The following is a 16,431-nucleotide window of genomic DNA, read 5'->3' as shown; positions in this document are numbered from 1 at the left end:
CCTTCTCTCAAACCTGACTCTTTATGTCTTTATTTTAAATTTTACTTCTACGCAGCATTGTTTCTAGATAAAGAGTGCATTTAGTCTATTTGTTTTTCAAAGTACAGTACAATTATCCGAATTATATCATCTCCGCATATTTTATGCTTCATCTAGTCCAGTTACGTCAATCACGTATCTACGATATTTATAAGCGTTTCCGAAGATTTCCGGTTTTCCCCTCCAACTCCCCCCTATGACAACAGATCTGTTCGATATTTGAAACAAGAGCTCTGAGACATGAGTGCTTTCTAAATTTCAAATTTCATTAAGACTCTGTCACCCGTTCTTAAGTTAAAAATTCCTCAATTTTTCTAATTTTTCCAAATTAACAACCTCCAGCTCCCCCAAAGAGAACGGAACCATTCCAATTATGTCAATCGGGTATCTATAACTTGTGCTTATTCCTCCCATCAAATTTCTTCCCAATCTCTCCACTCTAAGCGTTTTCCAAGATTTCAAGTTTCCAAGATTTCTGCCCCCCCCCCAACCCTCTATGTCCCCAGATCCGATTCGAACCGATTCGAATGAACATTTGAGACATGAGATTCTTCTATATATTAAGTTTTATTGCGATTTGATCACCCATTTGTAATTTTCATGTTTTCCAAAAACATTTCATGTTTTCCCTCGATTTTCATGTTTTCCAAAAATTCTGGTTTCCCCCTCCAACTCCCTTCAATGTCACCGGATCTTGACTGGATTTAAAATGAGAGTTCTAAAGCACAAGATCCATCTAGATATCAAATTTCATTAAGATCTGATAACCCGTTTGTAAGTTACAAATACAAATACAAATATTTACATGGGATGTTGGGGGGGGGGGGTAGTATTGAACTAAATCAAAAGACTTCAAGCGCATCAAAGCCTTGAACACAGTTGTGTGCAACTAGCATGTCAAATTTGCGCATCAGCAATGTACCAGAAAGGGCTAAGGGTGTTTGGATGAAACTTTCAGAGTATATTGAGGAGGATTTTGAACTAAATCAAAAGACAATGTGCACTTTTAAATTAACAAATAAGGTTTATCTCCGATTTCACAGAAACAACTAAGAGTACCAGAATGAAACTTTCAGTGCTTTTTGAGGGAGAGATTGAACTGAATCAAAAGAAACTAACTGCATCCAGGTTGTAAAAAGGGTGTATCTGTAATTTCTCAGAAATTGCTAAAGATATTAATTTGAAATTTTCAGAGAATACTGAGGAAGTTGTTGGAGTAAATCATAAGACACAATGCGGATTCACGTATTCAAAACAACTATCTGCAATATCGCAAAACGAAAAAGTTTATCAATGTGAAAGTGTCAGGGAATGCTTAGTAAATGTCGAACTAAAAAAAAAAATATCCTAAGTGCATCCCAGTTGTCAAAAAATTGTATCTGCAAAATATCGGGAATGTATAAGGGCATTAATTTGAAACTTTCACTGAAATTTGAGATGGATTTTAAACTAAAGACACAATGCACACCATGTTTTCAAAAGGACCTAGCTGTAATGCTTCAGGAACAGCTAAGGGTATTAATTTCAAACTTTAAAGGTATGCTGAGAGGATGTTGAAGGCGCTGTATGTATCCCTATGGTCAAAAGAGCGCATGTGAGATATATCAGGAACGGCTAAGGATATTTTGTTCAGAATTACAGAGTATGTTAATGAGGGTGGGAGGTGCTGAGCTAACTCAAAAGATATTATGTATATCAATGCTGTAAAACGGACGTGTCTACAAAATTTCTAAGCGTTCTACAAAGAACGCTTAAAGGTGTTAGAACTTTAAGTGTTTTTTGAGATAAATCAAAACACATTATGTGCTTGCAGGTTGTCTGCAACATCTCAGAAACTGCTAATAATACTAAGTTTACAACTTTCAGGGACTGTTGAGGGAGATGCTGAATGGTTGTCAAAAAGGCGTGTTTGCAATATCTCAGGAACAGCTAAGATTAGTAAGTTGAAATTTTAAGCGGTTATTGAGGCTTATATTCAACTAAATCAAAGACATCAAGTTCATTAACGTGGTCAAAGCGGTATGTTGGCAATACCTGAAGAGCAGCTAAATTAAAATTTTGCAAAATTTTCAGGGAAAGCCGACTGGAATGATGAGTTAAACTAAAAAACACTATGTGCATCTAGGTTGTCAAAAAGATTTATCTGTAGTATCTCAGGAATAGCTTACTCTGCTTATAGTATTAAGTTGAAACCATTAGGAAATGTTGAGACAACATGTTGAGACAACAATCAAAAGACGCTACATGTATCGTGGTTGTCAAAATAGCATATATGAAATAAGTCAGGGATCGTTAAGGGTTAAAACTTCTAGGGGAAATTCAGGGGGACGTTAAACTAAATTACAAGACACTTTTTGCATCTGGGTTTTCAAAAGGGTATATCTGCTGTACCTTAGGAACGACTTGGTGCATTAAGCTAAAAACTTTCAGGGAATATTGAGGGTGCTGAGTAAATAAATGCAAATGAACTGTATGGATCCAAGTTGTCAAACTCATGTATCTGTAATATCCCAGGAACAGTTAAGGTATTTAGCTGGACTTCCGAGAGATGTTGAAAGGGAAGTTCAACTGAATCAAAAGACACTATTTGCATTTCCTGATTCTTAGTGTAAAATGTTCTTTTTTTATGTAAAGGGAAATATTTTTATTCTTAAGTTTCCAAAAGGGCTATATTATTGAAAAAATTTCAGGGAATGTTGAACTAAATCAAAAGAATCTCTGTGCATTCAGGTTGTCTAAAGTTTGTACCTGCAAGATCTAAGGAATGACTAAGGTTATAAAATCAAAATTTAAGGGAATGTCAAGGATAATGTGGAACTAAAACAAAAGGCACTGTTTGCGTCGAGGTTGTCAAAAGGATGTACCTGCAAAATCTCAGGACGGCTAAGGATATTAAGCTGTAAATTTCATGGCATGTTGACAGGACTGTTGGACTAAATCAAAAGCAACTAAGTGCATCTATGGTGCCAATAGGGTAGGAGGCCGGCAGAACTGCTCTTATTTCTAAACATGGATTAGCCTTGAAACATTCACTTAGCCGTTAGAGAGGGAGGGAAGAAGACCGGTAGGACTGCTCTTATGGTCAGACACTATTTTCTACCAACACGGATCACAAACTGAATGAATTTTATCCCATGGTCCGGAAAAACCGGTTGTTTCATTAGCATTAACCAAACTTCACTTCTTCGTTTTTTGGCAAATCCCGAATTGTTATTTTAACATCCATGGGCAGACACTATTTCCTATCAACACAGATCGCAAACTGAATGAATTTCACCCCATGGTCTGAAAAACCGGTTATTTCACTAGTATCAATTAAAATTTACTTCTTGACAGAACTTGAGTGTGGTGGCTATAAGACACAAGTACCATAGACATTTACCAAATTCATAGAATACCATTTTAAACAGACTGATTAGAATATTTAATTCTCTGTTAATTGCCACAATATTATACAGCTTATTTTTTTCGAGTATGGAAAGCATTCTTAAGAATATTTTAGAAATGGTCATGAGTTGTTCCGTTTGTTTCTTTTTCTCATAAATTTGCTGGAACAGATTGCGCAAGCTCACCAGCAATGTCGGTCTGATCAGTGTGTGGTTAAAATCGAACATATATTTCTGGAAATGACACTTGAATAATAAAAAGAATCGACGAAATACCCCAAGAAAGTACAAAAATATGAAGGATTGATTTATCTTATGAAGATGCATGGTTTATCAATCCATTCATAGAAAAATAAAGTGTTTATGGATGTAAATTCATACAAAAATAGATTAAACGCAAAAACATGGTAAATAGTCGTGTTAATAGGTTATTTAAGTCAAGTTAAATGTAAATAGTCAATACCCATGTTACAACCCTGCTCAGTATGGTATATCGTAAAAAAAGTATAATAAATGAAATGTCATTTATTTCAAATGTCACATCCAATGATACCGACATAGCCAAGAATCGCCAAGAATATACCATCGCAGCCAATGATGGTATCTGTAATCTTTTTCGGGTGGCAAAGGTCGGAGAGTTTTTTTTTTCACAGAAGCATCACACTGTTTCGAATATTATTAAAATTTGTACTTGTTTAAATTTTTGGTCTTGCAGAGGTTGTTTGTAGGGTTGGATCCAGAGGGCTCTAGAGGTTGGATCCGGGGCGACAAAACAACCTTAAGTGGTAATATCTCTGGGCGTAATATTTTACAAAGTTGGTGGTGCAGAAAAGTCAAAATTCCCCCCCCCCCTTCCCCGAGAAAGAAACCTAGCTGTGGTCGTTTGTCAGCCCTTCATTCCCATCGGCACCAGTAGTTCTAGTTAAAGAGGAAAATTTGGTGTCGGTTTCGTGACTTACACTGTTTCTGCAAGAAATAACTTTAAATCTTTCAGTGACTGTGCATGCATCGATAATTAGAGAAAAATTAGATCTAGTGTCATACATCAAGGGATAATCCAGCTCTATTATAGTGCTCTTAAAGTTTGTTAAACTAACTTGACTAACAAACGGTAAAGGGGCTGTCTTTTTTACTTTTCCAGTAAATCTTAAGAACAACCCAAAAGAGTGTGGGTGTACCACTATATAGTGAGTGGAAGCTATTTTTTTTTCTTCGTATTTTGAGATCTGGACATTCACTGAAAGCTCAATAGTTACTTGGAAAATCAAGCGGAAGACTTTTAGAAGACAGTGTAAGCAATGATTCAAATCTTATAGCATGATATAGTTTATAGCAAAGTGCTTAAGTCAAGGAAACTTATGATTAGTTTTTTGACTTAAGGTTCGTGTAAAAATTTTAAAAAATGGTGAAGTACTTAACTCAACGTGTGAAACAATCAAGTATATCACATCGTTAATTGAAATTCAAGAATATGTTAAAGTTATTGCTAGAGTTATTCTACAACTTAAGGACTTCAAGGATCAATGGGGACATTTTAAATATTTAATATATAGAGTTGGTTAGATTAGTTTGGTTAGTTATAGTTCGTTCTGGGTGGCCTGGTTTCCTTAGTTCTCTGTTGTAGTTTCCATAATTTTATTACTAAAGTACTCTATTTTTGTCATATTTTGGAATATTTCACTATGATTAACATAACTTCACTTCTTTAATGTGGTCGATATAAAATGCAAGTACCCAGTAAGTTAAGATTTTTTACCCAATGATTTCTTAGAATTCCACTATAAAGTAGTCACTAGACCCTAGCAGCTAAAGGTATGTCTAAGTATATTTTCTTATTATTCACTATACAGGTACGTACACAGGGCAAGGGGTTTGTGCCCCTCCCCCTCAGAAATCCTCAAGTTTCTTGAATTTCCTGGACCCTTCTAATTCAAGTTATCAAATAAATTTGTTCTACCTCCCCCTCCCCGGTTGCTTCCCCCATAAAAAAAACTATCAAGGGTACATGCCAGGTATATGTTACCGTGAAAGACCGAAATTGGAGAATGTCGACATTCATAGATGAGTGCCCGAAATTCCTTTTTTTTTGTGCTTGGGTTTAGTCGGCTTAGCCAGTCAGCCTTGCTAGTTTTATACTAGGTTAGATGGTGACAGGTTAGGTTAGGTTTTTAACCTATTTCTGAAATTTATATCCAAAGTTAACCTAACTTAATCTAACCTAACTTGAACTAACATAATCTAACCTAACCTAACTTTTATCAGCATAGCTTGCATAAGACTGACAAATCTGACTGGTAAAGCTGATTGAATCAAAATAGAGAAGAAGGAATTTCCGACATTCACCGGTGAATGTCAAGATTTACCAGGTTTTGGTCTTTTACCGTAACATATATATTTACTTGGTCTGGAATTCCTTTGTAAAATTATTGGAGAGTAGAAGTATGACTAATAATAACTTGAATTTGTTTATTTAGTTTATATAATGATATTTAATCACTTGAAACCGTGTATAACTATAAATAGTGTACATTTTGGCTACTTTGATATTAAGCAGTTCATCATAACGAAAGTTAGAAGCGGCTCGGGTTAACCAAACAGTTTGTGGTAACGAACTGTATGTATGGAGTGACCCGGCCGAATGGTAACCGAAACTTTAATTCCCTATTGTATGAAAATCATTAAGTTTAATCTTGCCCATCAGAAGAGACAACTTACTTGATTTTCGAAAAAGGAGGGAAGAATCTCCCAAAACTCAAGCAATCTTATTGAAAATTGTACCATCAGATTCAGCGTATTGGAAAACCCTACTGTAGAGTTTTCAAGCTCCCAGCAATAAAGTTTGGAATTTCGTATTTTGCCAGAAGCAAGGCCATGAATCCGTGTTTATTTATTTATTTTTATTTTTTCTTTGTTCTTTCAAGAAAAAAATTGAGTAGGGAGTAGTGAGCCCAGACTTGTCCCAGTTAAAGGTAGTAACGGGGCCACAATTATTGATACGGAAAGAGTTAAAGAGAGATGGGCAGAACATTTTGAGAATGTGCTAAACTGAGATGTGTTAAACTTGTGATACTTTGGATGTGAAGGAAGATTTATTTTGTGAGGAAGAATTAGTGACAATACTAAAATGATTTAAAAATGATAAGGCCCAAGGTGCTGATGGTGTAGCAAACAAGTTTCTTAGAAATGCTGGCAATGAGGTTAGAAATAAGTTACTGAAGATTATGAATATAATTTTGAAAAAGGGGAATTACAGAGCGATTTTAGGAAAACCCGAATTAAATCCCTGTATAAGAAAGACGACAAAAGTGAGTGGAAATTATAGAGGCACTATCCTGGTTTCTATAGGCAACAAACTACTTAGTATGATGATACTTTTTAGACTTAGAGATGCTGTAGGCAAAGTTTTTAGAGAAAAACAGTGCGGTTTTAGGAAGGATTGAGGATTTGCTGACCAAATTCTCACTCTTAGGTTAATGATTTTGAAGGGCCTATGTTATCAAACACCTTTAGTCCTCAGTTTTACTAAGAGAAATCGCTCGATTTAGCTGATAGCACAGCCTTAGCGAAGGTCTTATCCTTGTATGCTATACCAGACAAATTCATTCAAGTGATTGGTTTTATGTACGAGAATAACACTGCTGCTGTTAAGGAAATTTAGGTTAACAGCTGGTTTTGTATTAAATCTGGAGTTAAGCTGGGCTGTGTTCTATCCCTCTTTTTATGGATCATTTTGATAGACTTTGTCTTAAGCAGTAGAGGAAAGGCAATGGGTGCCACGGAATCAAATGGGGAAGAAAGACTTTTCTTGACTTAGATTATGCTGGTGATTTAAGCATCCTAGATGAAAGTGTGAGCAAAATGAATGAACTCACAGAGGTTGTGTGAGTTTAGAGGTCTAGAATAGATTTGAAAATTAATTTTAAGAAGACTAATTTGGTAAGGCTAGGAATAAGTGAAGGTAAAAGGGTAACCTTGGTGACGAAAAGATCGATCAATTGGACAGCTTCATTTTGCTCACACATCTTTGTAGTATCAAGGAGGCACACTCGTGCCTCTATAAAGAGGCGACACACGACAATGTTAAGCGATCTTCGGTTCCAGTGGTCGCAGACGGATAGGGAGGGATGCATTTCGTAGCCCGAGCTCCAACTAAGAAACCTGCAAAATTTCATCCCCCTCCAACTTTTCCTTCATGGGGAAAATATGACCGAAAGTTTCGACCTGTCAACCCAAGCCCCCCTTTAACGTTGTCCGATCGGGCTGAAATTCACAAGTTAAGGTCCCCTAGGGCCCAGGAGCTTATCCGCGAAATCCGATAACTCCTTCCCTGTTTTCCAGAAACCACGCATAGCCACTTAAAATTCATTTACTTTTTTTTTCTAGACGCCTACAGGTCACATCCGACATCGGATCTGGGTGTACGAAGACTCATTCGATGCGGAATTCTCCGAGTAATTTTCCTGGAAAGTTTCGTAGGAAAATCTTAACCCCCCGAAAGTTTCGACCCTCCAACCACCCCCCCCACCCCTTTTAACGTTGTCCGATCGGGCTGAAATTCACAAGTTAAGGTTCCCTACGGCCCAGGAGCTTATCCGCGAAATTACAGCTCGATCCGATAACTCCTTCCATGTTTTCCAGAAACCACCCATTAGCTATTTAATTAACGGATTTCTCTCCATAAGAGCCCATGTTAATTTGAAATTTTTAAAATCTATTGAGAAGTTATATTTACACACATGCAAGTTATTAGCTCAGTTGGTAGAGCGTGAGACTTTTAATCCTCGGGTCAAGGGTTCAAGTCCCTTACGGGCGGTTTTTTTTCACAACATCAAAAAAATTTTGATAACACCTGGACAGCTTATCATTTGAGAGATAACAGAATATTAGCTTCTTATGAGCAAAAGAAACATTTCGGTCATTCTATCTATTTTTTTTTCTATTTTATACAATGATTTAAAAGCGGGGGGGGGGGGCGGCAGCCACCCAAGTTCCTCTCCTAATTCCTGTACGAGGAGTACAGGAATTATTAAATTACATCCACCATGGATTGTAGAAAAACGTACAGAAATAATATGAAAAAAACTTCGTTTTCTTAAAGAGTTAAAGAGGCTGCGTCCCAAAGTCGAACCTTAAAACGTACAGGAATTAGAAGAGGCAGTTGGGGGGCTGCCGCCCCCCAAACCCCCAGCTTTTAAAGACTCTTTTGTACAGGTTTTTTTTTTTGGGGGGGGGGACTTCATTGTTACTAATTACTAGTTTCGGCGCAATGGTTCTCCTGTCCTCTTGTGTTTAAGGTTTTTCGAAGTTATTCCATTATTCATTCATTTCAATTTTTTGTTAATTAAAAGAGGGCCTTTCCGAAGCCAAGAGCTGGGGGTTAGCAAAAAAACAAAAAACCTGTACAAAAGAGTCTTTAAAAGCTGGGGGTTTGGGGGGCGGCAGCCCCCCAACTGCCTCTTCTAATTCCTGTACGTTTTAAGGTTCGACTTTGAGACGCAGCCTCTTTAACTCTTTAAGAAAACGAAGTTTTTTTCATATTATTATTAGTAAAGACGGTGGTTGCCTGGAAGATGCTAAAAGTAGAATAACCAAGGCTCAGGCACTTTTTTTCACAGTTGAATTTTTTTTTTTTTGGAAGAATAGGAAAATAAGTCTGCAAACTATGATCAGAATATTGGAAGTTACAGTGATGACGTTGGTCAAGTATGGCTCTGAAGCATTGACGCTCCGAAAAATGGATCAAGATTTACTAGAACTTTTCAAGAGAAAATGACTACGGATTGTTTTGGGTACCCGACTAACTGACAGTATTTCCAACTGTAAGCTCTATGAAAAGTGGGATTCACTCCGGCTTTCCAGGGCGAGAACGAGAGACATGCTGAGATGGCTAGGCCACGTTCTGTGAATGGAGGAAGACAGAATGCCAAAGATCGTCCTTTTTGGTCAGCCGTCTACGGCTAAAAGGAAAGCAGGTCGTCCGTGGTTGGGGTGGGAAGATGTCATAAAGAAAGACTTAAGGGAAACAGAAATTTCAGGAAAGGGTGTAAAGATGGAGGCTTTGAATTGATTAGAATGAAGGTGGAGCGTTCGTAGGTGTGTTGGCCTCAGGCGGCTTAATGTTGTAGTGAGTTATTAGTAGTAGTAGTTTTTGGAAAACAATTACAAATTAAATAGAAAATATTTTTTTTCGATTGAAAGGAAGGAGCAACATTTAAACGAACAGAAATTATTCTGTATAAGAGGGGGACTACCTCCTCAATACCCCGCTTTTTAAGCTAAAGTTCAACCTTTTGTCTCAATTATTTAATTGTATCTCAAGATACAAGACTATGAAAAATTGCTTGATTTTTGAGAAAGTCGAAAACAACCCCAAGATGGTGAGTGATCCTAATAAAAATAAAAAATGTATCATCAAATTCAGCGTATCAAAGAACCCTGTAGTAGAGGTTTTAAGCTTCTTGAGCAATATTCGGCCGCTGGTACTAAGGTTCGTTGCAACTTTAATTATCGTGCCCCTCCCGACTTAAACATAAATAAAAAGACCCCAGAAGCCTCAGTCGTGCCTTTCCCCTAGCCACAACGCCCGGAGCAGCTCTATGGTATGCATGCTTAACTTTGTACGGTAGTTTCCAAAGGATGTGCCACAGCCCTCGTGGGAGTCGAACCTATTCACATGGGCGCTATAGAAAATTTAAGCTTTCATTTCCATTTAAAATTATTGGCTATCTTAAAACGGATTGTGGTTGCAGCGGTAGCTGCAACTTAGTAAAGAGTGAACCACAGCCCATAGTAACCAAAAGATAAAGAACGTGTCAAACAGTTCGTGGTAACGAACTGTAGTAAGGAGCGACACGGCTCAATAGTAACCAAAACTCTAAAAATTGAATTTTGATATCAATAGCTACATCAAAAGAATCGCATTTTAAAGCTGATTTTAAATATATAAGTTTCATCAAGATTAGTATTACCCATCAAAAGTTACGAGCCTGAGAAAATTTGCCTTAGTTAGGAAAATAGGGGGAAACACCCCCTAAAAGTCGTAGGATCTTAACGAAAATGACACCATCAGATTCAGGGTATCAGAGAACCATACTGTAGAAGTTTCAAGCTCCTATCTACAAAAATGTGGAATTTTGTATTTTTTGCCAGAAGACAAATCACGGGTGCGTGTTTATTTGTTTGTTTTTTTTGTTTTTGTTTTTTTCCCAGGGGTCATCGTATCGACCAAGTGGTCCTATAATGTCGCCAGAGGGCCCATTCTAACGGAAATGAAAAGTTCTAGTGCCCTTTTTAAGTGACCGAAAAAATTGGAGGGCATCTAGGCCCCCTCCCACGCTCATTTTTTCCCAAAGTCAACGGATCAAAATTTTGAGATAGCCATTTTGTTCAGCATAGTCGAAAACCATAATAACTATGTCTTTGGGGATGACTTACTCCCCCACAATCCCTGGGGGAGGGGCTGCAAGTTACAAACTTTGACCATTGTTTGCATATAGTAATGGTTATTGGGAAGTGTACAGACGTTTTCAGGGGGATTTTATTTTGTTTGGGGGTGGGGCTGAGGAGAGGGGGCTATGTTGGAGGATCTTTCCTTGGAGGAATCTGTCATAGGGAAAGAAAAATTCAATGACAAGGGCGCAGGATTCTCTAGCATTATTATAAGAAAACAATGAAAAATAAACATGAAAACGTTTTTTCAAATGAAAGGAAGAAGTAGCATTGAAACTTAAAACGAACAGAGATTATTACGCATATGAGGGGTTCTAAAAATACTTTAGCATAAAGAGCGAGGTATTTAGGAGGAGATAAATACCTTGCTCTTTATGCTAAAGTATTTTTAGTAATTTCAACTAGTTATTCTAGGCCTTTCTGATTCAGGGGTCATTCTTAAAGAATTGGGACAAAACTTACGATTTAGTGTAAAGAGCGAGGTATTAACGAGGGTACAAACCCCCTCGTATACATAATAAAAATATAAGGTTATGAAAGTTTGTTACGTAAGTTAATTCTTAAGTTTTTACTAATATATTTTTTACTAATAAAAACGTTCGTTAAAAATTAAAAGTTCTAGTTGCCTTTTTAAGTAACCGAAAAATTGGAGGGCAACTAGGCCTCCTTCTCCACCCCTTATTTCTCAAAATCGTCTGATCAAAACTAAGAGAAAGCCATTTAGCCAAAAAAAGAATTAATATACAAATTTCATTTTAATAGTTTATGTGCGGAGAGCCAAAACCAAACATGCATTAATTCAAAAACGTTCAGAAATTAAATAAAAAAAACTAATTTTTTTAGCTGAAAGTAAGGAGCGACATTAAAACTTAAAACGAACAGAAATTACTCCGTATATGAAATGAGTTGTCCCCTCCGCAATCCCTCGCTCTTTACGCTAAAGTTTGACTCATTCTACTTTTTAAAACAATTTAAAGCTTTAGCGTAAAGAGCGAGGGATTGCGGAGGGGACAACTCATTTCATATACGGAGTAATTTCTGTTCGTTTTAAGAATGTCGCTCCTTACTTTCAGCTAAAAAAATTAGTTTTTTTTTATTTAATTCAGAAAAAAGCTGACACGGATTCAGAAATGGTAACTACTATTTAGGTTCGTTTTAAAAGTAAAAGTTTATTGCGAAAAGAAATTTATGGTGATTTCGAAAAAATGTCTAAAACCCCTCGAAAATGGTGTCAAATCAAGTTGAAAAGTATACCATTGGAATCAGCATGGTCGAAAACATAAAAAAGGGAAACTACATCCCCCCTCCTTGAACAGCAGGGAAAGTCACTTTTTGAATGGTAGCACTGACTGAGCTTCATAGAGAGTTGTGTAATAGCTCATTCGAACGGAAGTTTGAGCTAGGGGGTATCGGTACGCTGTACTCTGCATCGGTATCAGACGTATCGATGTCAAGAGCATCGGTATGGGCATATTGTTATTGGGCGTATTGGTATCGCCTGTATCTTAGAGAGATTTTTAGTAGCTCATATAAAAGATAGTGCTCATATATACGTCCTTCGTGTAAATTTCCCCATCAGCAAGTTCTAACTGGCACTAAAAATGGCACTTTTTGTGCCTTGTCTCATGTGGAAAAGCTGGGGCTACTGGGCTACCAGAACTTTTTAGAATGACGTTTACTGACTCATTTGAAAGCTATTGCTCAGATCTATTTGATTTTATTAATTTTATCATCCGTAAGTGTGATACAGCACTAAAAACAGTGTTATACACTTTTTCACCACTGCCTTATAGTTTCTATTTACAATTAACTTAACAAAAAACAAAGTTTTTCCGAGGGAAATAAAGAGCGAAGTTGAAACTTGAAACGAACAAAAATTATTAATTCACAGCCTATCTAACATATATCAGTAAAACTGAAAATAAGTCCACGGAAGTTTCCCCATGTTTGTAGGATTACGGAAAACCGTCGCTTTACTGAAACACAAAACTATATGTGAGTTTTGGCATGGTAAAAGTAAACCATTTAAGGACACTTTTAACAGTATAAAAGTAAAGCATTTTATGATTGTGGCTTTATTTATTATTTTTTGTTTAATTTGGCGTCACTTCTGCACAATGAGCTCAGTTCAATGATTGACTGTCGTTTCGGATCTGAAAAGGACATTTGATTACTATTTTGTAGACAAGTTCACAAGTGAAGAAATCTTATTAGCATTGAGACTACAGGCTCGCTTTAAAGTTTGAATCACAACTTGAAATTCTCCGTTTTATAGAAAGAAATAACTGGATTTCCAGAGTGCATATTACGGTTGATATGTTCTTCATTTCGGGCAATACTAGGTGTGACCAAAGTGTTACCTGATAAATCAATCCGTTATTTTTAATGCTGTTTAATGATTTTATTATTTTATAACTTAGTTTTTAAGAAAATTTTAATTTTATACTGAAAGTTACTGATATCAAAGCTCATGGAAGACTATGAAAAGCGTTATAGATTAGTTTGTTGTTGTGAGGTTACGTATTTACTTTTGACTCCTAAATCAATATTCTTGTTTTTTATACTTGGATTTTGTGTTTTCAGTGAAGCGCTAGTTTTCTGTAATCCTACAAACATAGGGAAATATCACCAGTTGATTTATTTGCATTAGTTTTACCGATATATGTTAGATAGGCTGTGAATGAATAATTTTTGTTCGTTTTAAGTTTCAACTTTGCTCTTTACTTCCCTTGGAAAAACTTTTTTTTTTAAATTAATTGTAAATAGAAACCATAAGGCAGTGGTGAAAAAGTATGGAGTCAGAAAGGGAGCTGGGAATAGGCAAGTCCGTTGAAGTGAGAACTACAGATCTAACGTCGTAAAAGTAGAGTATGGTAACAGTTTAAATAATTCTATCTTGTTGGTATATAGGATATTATAACTTTGATAAAGTACGGAGTTAGCAAGGGAGCTGTGGATAGGAAAAGGTTGGGAAGGAGGAGCCAAAGATCAAACGTTTTAAAAAGAGAGCAGGGTAATAATTTAAACAATGGTATCTTGTCCGTGTATATTCTACTATAGCACCAGAAAGTGTGGAGTCAGCAAGGTAGCTAGGAATAGGCAAGTCCGTTGAAGTGAGAACTACAGATCTAACGTGGTAAAAGTAGAGTATGGTAACAGTTTAAATAATTCTATCTTGTTGGTATATAGGGTATGATAACTTTGATAAAGTACGGAGTCAGCAAGGGAGCTGTGGATAGGAAAAGGTTGGGAAGTAGGAGCCAAAGATCGAACGTTTTAAAAGGAGAGCAGGGCAATAATTTAAACAATGGTATATTGTTCTTTCGTAGACTACTTTAGTACCAGAAATTGTGGAGTTAGCAAGGAGTTGGGAATAGGACAGGGTACGGAATTACAAGCCAAATATCAAACAGTTCAGGGTAACGAACTGTAAGTATGGAGAGACCCGGCTCAATAGTAACCAAAAATAGTAAAAAACAGAATTTTGACACCAATAGATACATCAAAAGAATAAGTGTTTATTTGTTTGTTTTTTTTTGCCAGGGGTGATTGTGTCGACCCAGTGGTCGGAGAATGTCGCGAGAGGGCTCAATCTAAAGGAAATTAGAAGTTCTAGTGTCCTTTTTAAGTGATCTTTCCATGGAGAAACTTATCACGGGGGAAGAGAATCTCTCTGATTTCTCTTAAGGGGTTGCTGGATTTTTCAGCATTACTTAAAAATTAATGAGAAATTAAATTAAAAAAAATAGTTTTTCAACTGAGAGTAAGGAACAACATTAAAACTTAAAACGAACAGAAATTGTTACGTATATTAGGGGGCTCGTCCCCTTCTCAATACCTCCTTCTTTACGCTAAAGCATTTTTAGTAATTTCAAAACAGTTATTTATTCTAATTAAAAGGCCTTTGTGATTCAGCGGCCATTCTTAAAGAATTGGAACAAAATTCGAACTTTAATTTAAAAAGCGAGGTATTGACGAGGGGGTGAACCCCCTCTCATATACGTAATAAAATATACGAATATAGAAGTCTGTTACGTAAATTAATTCGTAAGTTACTTATATTTATTACTAATAAAAACGTTCGTAAATAAAATAAGTTCTAGTGGCCTTTTTAAGTAACCAAAAAATTGGAAGGAAATTAAGCCCCCTTCTCCGCCCCCTTTTTCTCAAAATTGTCCGAACAAAACTTCGAGAAAGCTGTTTCACAAAAAAAACAACAAATTATGCAAATTTCGTTTTAATTATTCATGTGCAATGAGCCAAAATCAAAATCTGCATTAATTCAAAAACGTTCAGAAATTGAATAAAAAAACAAGTTTTTTAAACTGAAAGTAAGGAGTGACATTAATGCTAAACGAATAGAAACTATTCCGTATATGAAAGGGGCTGTCCCCTCCTCAACGCCCTGCTCTTTATGCTAAAGTTTGACTCTTTGTCATAGTTCTACTTTTTAAAACAATAAAAAATTTTAGCGTAACGGGTGGGACGGTGAGGAAGAGACAGCCCCTTTCATTTACGGAATAATTTCTGTTCGTTTGAAGTTTTAATGCCGCTCCGTACTTTCAGTTAAAAAAGCTTGTTTTCTTTTATTTAACCTGATATGTTGAAAGGAAAATAAACATTCATGAAGGGCAATTGTTTAAACAATGCTATTGTGGTGGTATATCGGTCAATACAGTTTTGAGAAAGTATAGAGTCAGTAAGAGCGCTGGGAATCGAAAAGAGCCTGGAGTAAGAACCTACAATCTAATGTATTAAAATGAAAGTAGGCTATTATGAAGGGGATAGTTTAAGTAGTTATTTTATGGTTTATATGCCACTAATAAAAGTATCCAAACAACATAATAGTTTAAGCCTAGAATTTGAAAAGGATAAAATTGTACTTACCAAACACCAGCAGAAGAATAGTACTTGAGCTGCTGTATCCATTACTTTAAATAAGTTTTGCCATTAGTTATCGTATCTAAATATAAGAGAAAAGAAAAAAGAGTCAAAGAAGACCAATGTAATCACGATAAACCTATGACCAGTATTGTTAAACCAATCTAAATTTGGTTATAAAATAACTAAGCCTCGACCTATTGCTCTTATTTGCTAATGGTAGTTTTAGTTCGTTGTCCCTTAGCCAGAGGTTCAAAATGCTGCATTACGCAAGATTGAACCCGATAGTACATTTAGACAAACCTACTTATTGAATCCTACAAATTTGAACATCATTTAATTGGTAAAGTTGATTAACCATTTATTATGATACATTTAATTGCAAGCTTTTATGTGTGAATTATAAACCTTTGAGCTGGATTTAAGACCTCAGAGTAAAAATTGGGGCTATTCCATCCTCTCATCGCGAGAATTTCGGTTATAACGTGACCTTTTACCGTGCGGATGGAACGCTTCTCATTCAGAGAAATCATGAGCAGCGCAATACCGCTGCCTGTGATTTCTCAGTTATGCTGATGTAAGGAGCGAAGTGGATACTTTTTTTTAGACCACGGCGCTTCGTATAGAAGGAGTTGTCGCAGAAATTGAAATTGCAATTTGAAATTGCGCTGTGGGA

General features: G+C 36.3%; 1 protein-coding gene across 2 annotated transcripts in view; it reads right to left on the bottom strand.

Moving 5' to 3' along the window:
- Positions 1–15,839, bottom strand: part of LOC136036483 (juvenile hormone acid O-methyltransferase-like) — a 35,408-nt gene extending 19,569 nt beyond the window's left edge. For both annotated transcript variants that reach the window (XM_065718745.1, XM_065718746.1), the window contains exon 1: positions 15,762–15,839. The gene's annotated coding sequence lies outside the window, so the exon portion shown is untranslated. The remainder of the gene's footprint in view (positions 1–15,761) is intronic.
- Positions 15,840–16,431: the final 592 nt, after the last annotated feature.

The sequence above is a fragment of the Artemia franciscana genome, chromosome 15 (genome assembly GCF_032884065.1).
Source record: "Artemia franciscana chromosome 15, ASM3288406v1, whole genome shotgun sequence".
Taxonomy (NCBI): Eukaryota; Metazoa; Arthropoda; class Branchiopoda; order Anostraca; family Artemiidae; genus Artemia; species Artemia franciscana.
This window is presented reverse-complemented; position numbering and strand designations above follow the sequence as displayed.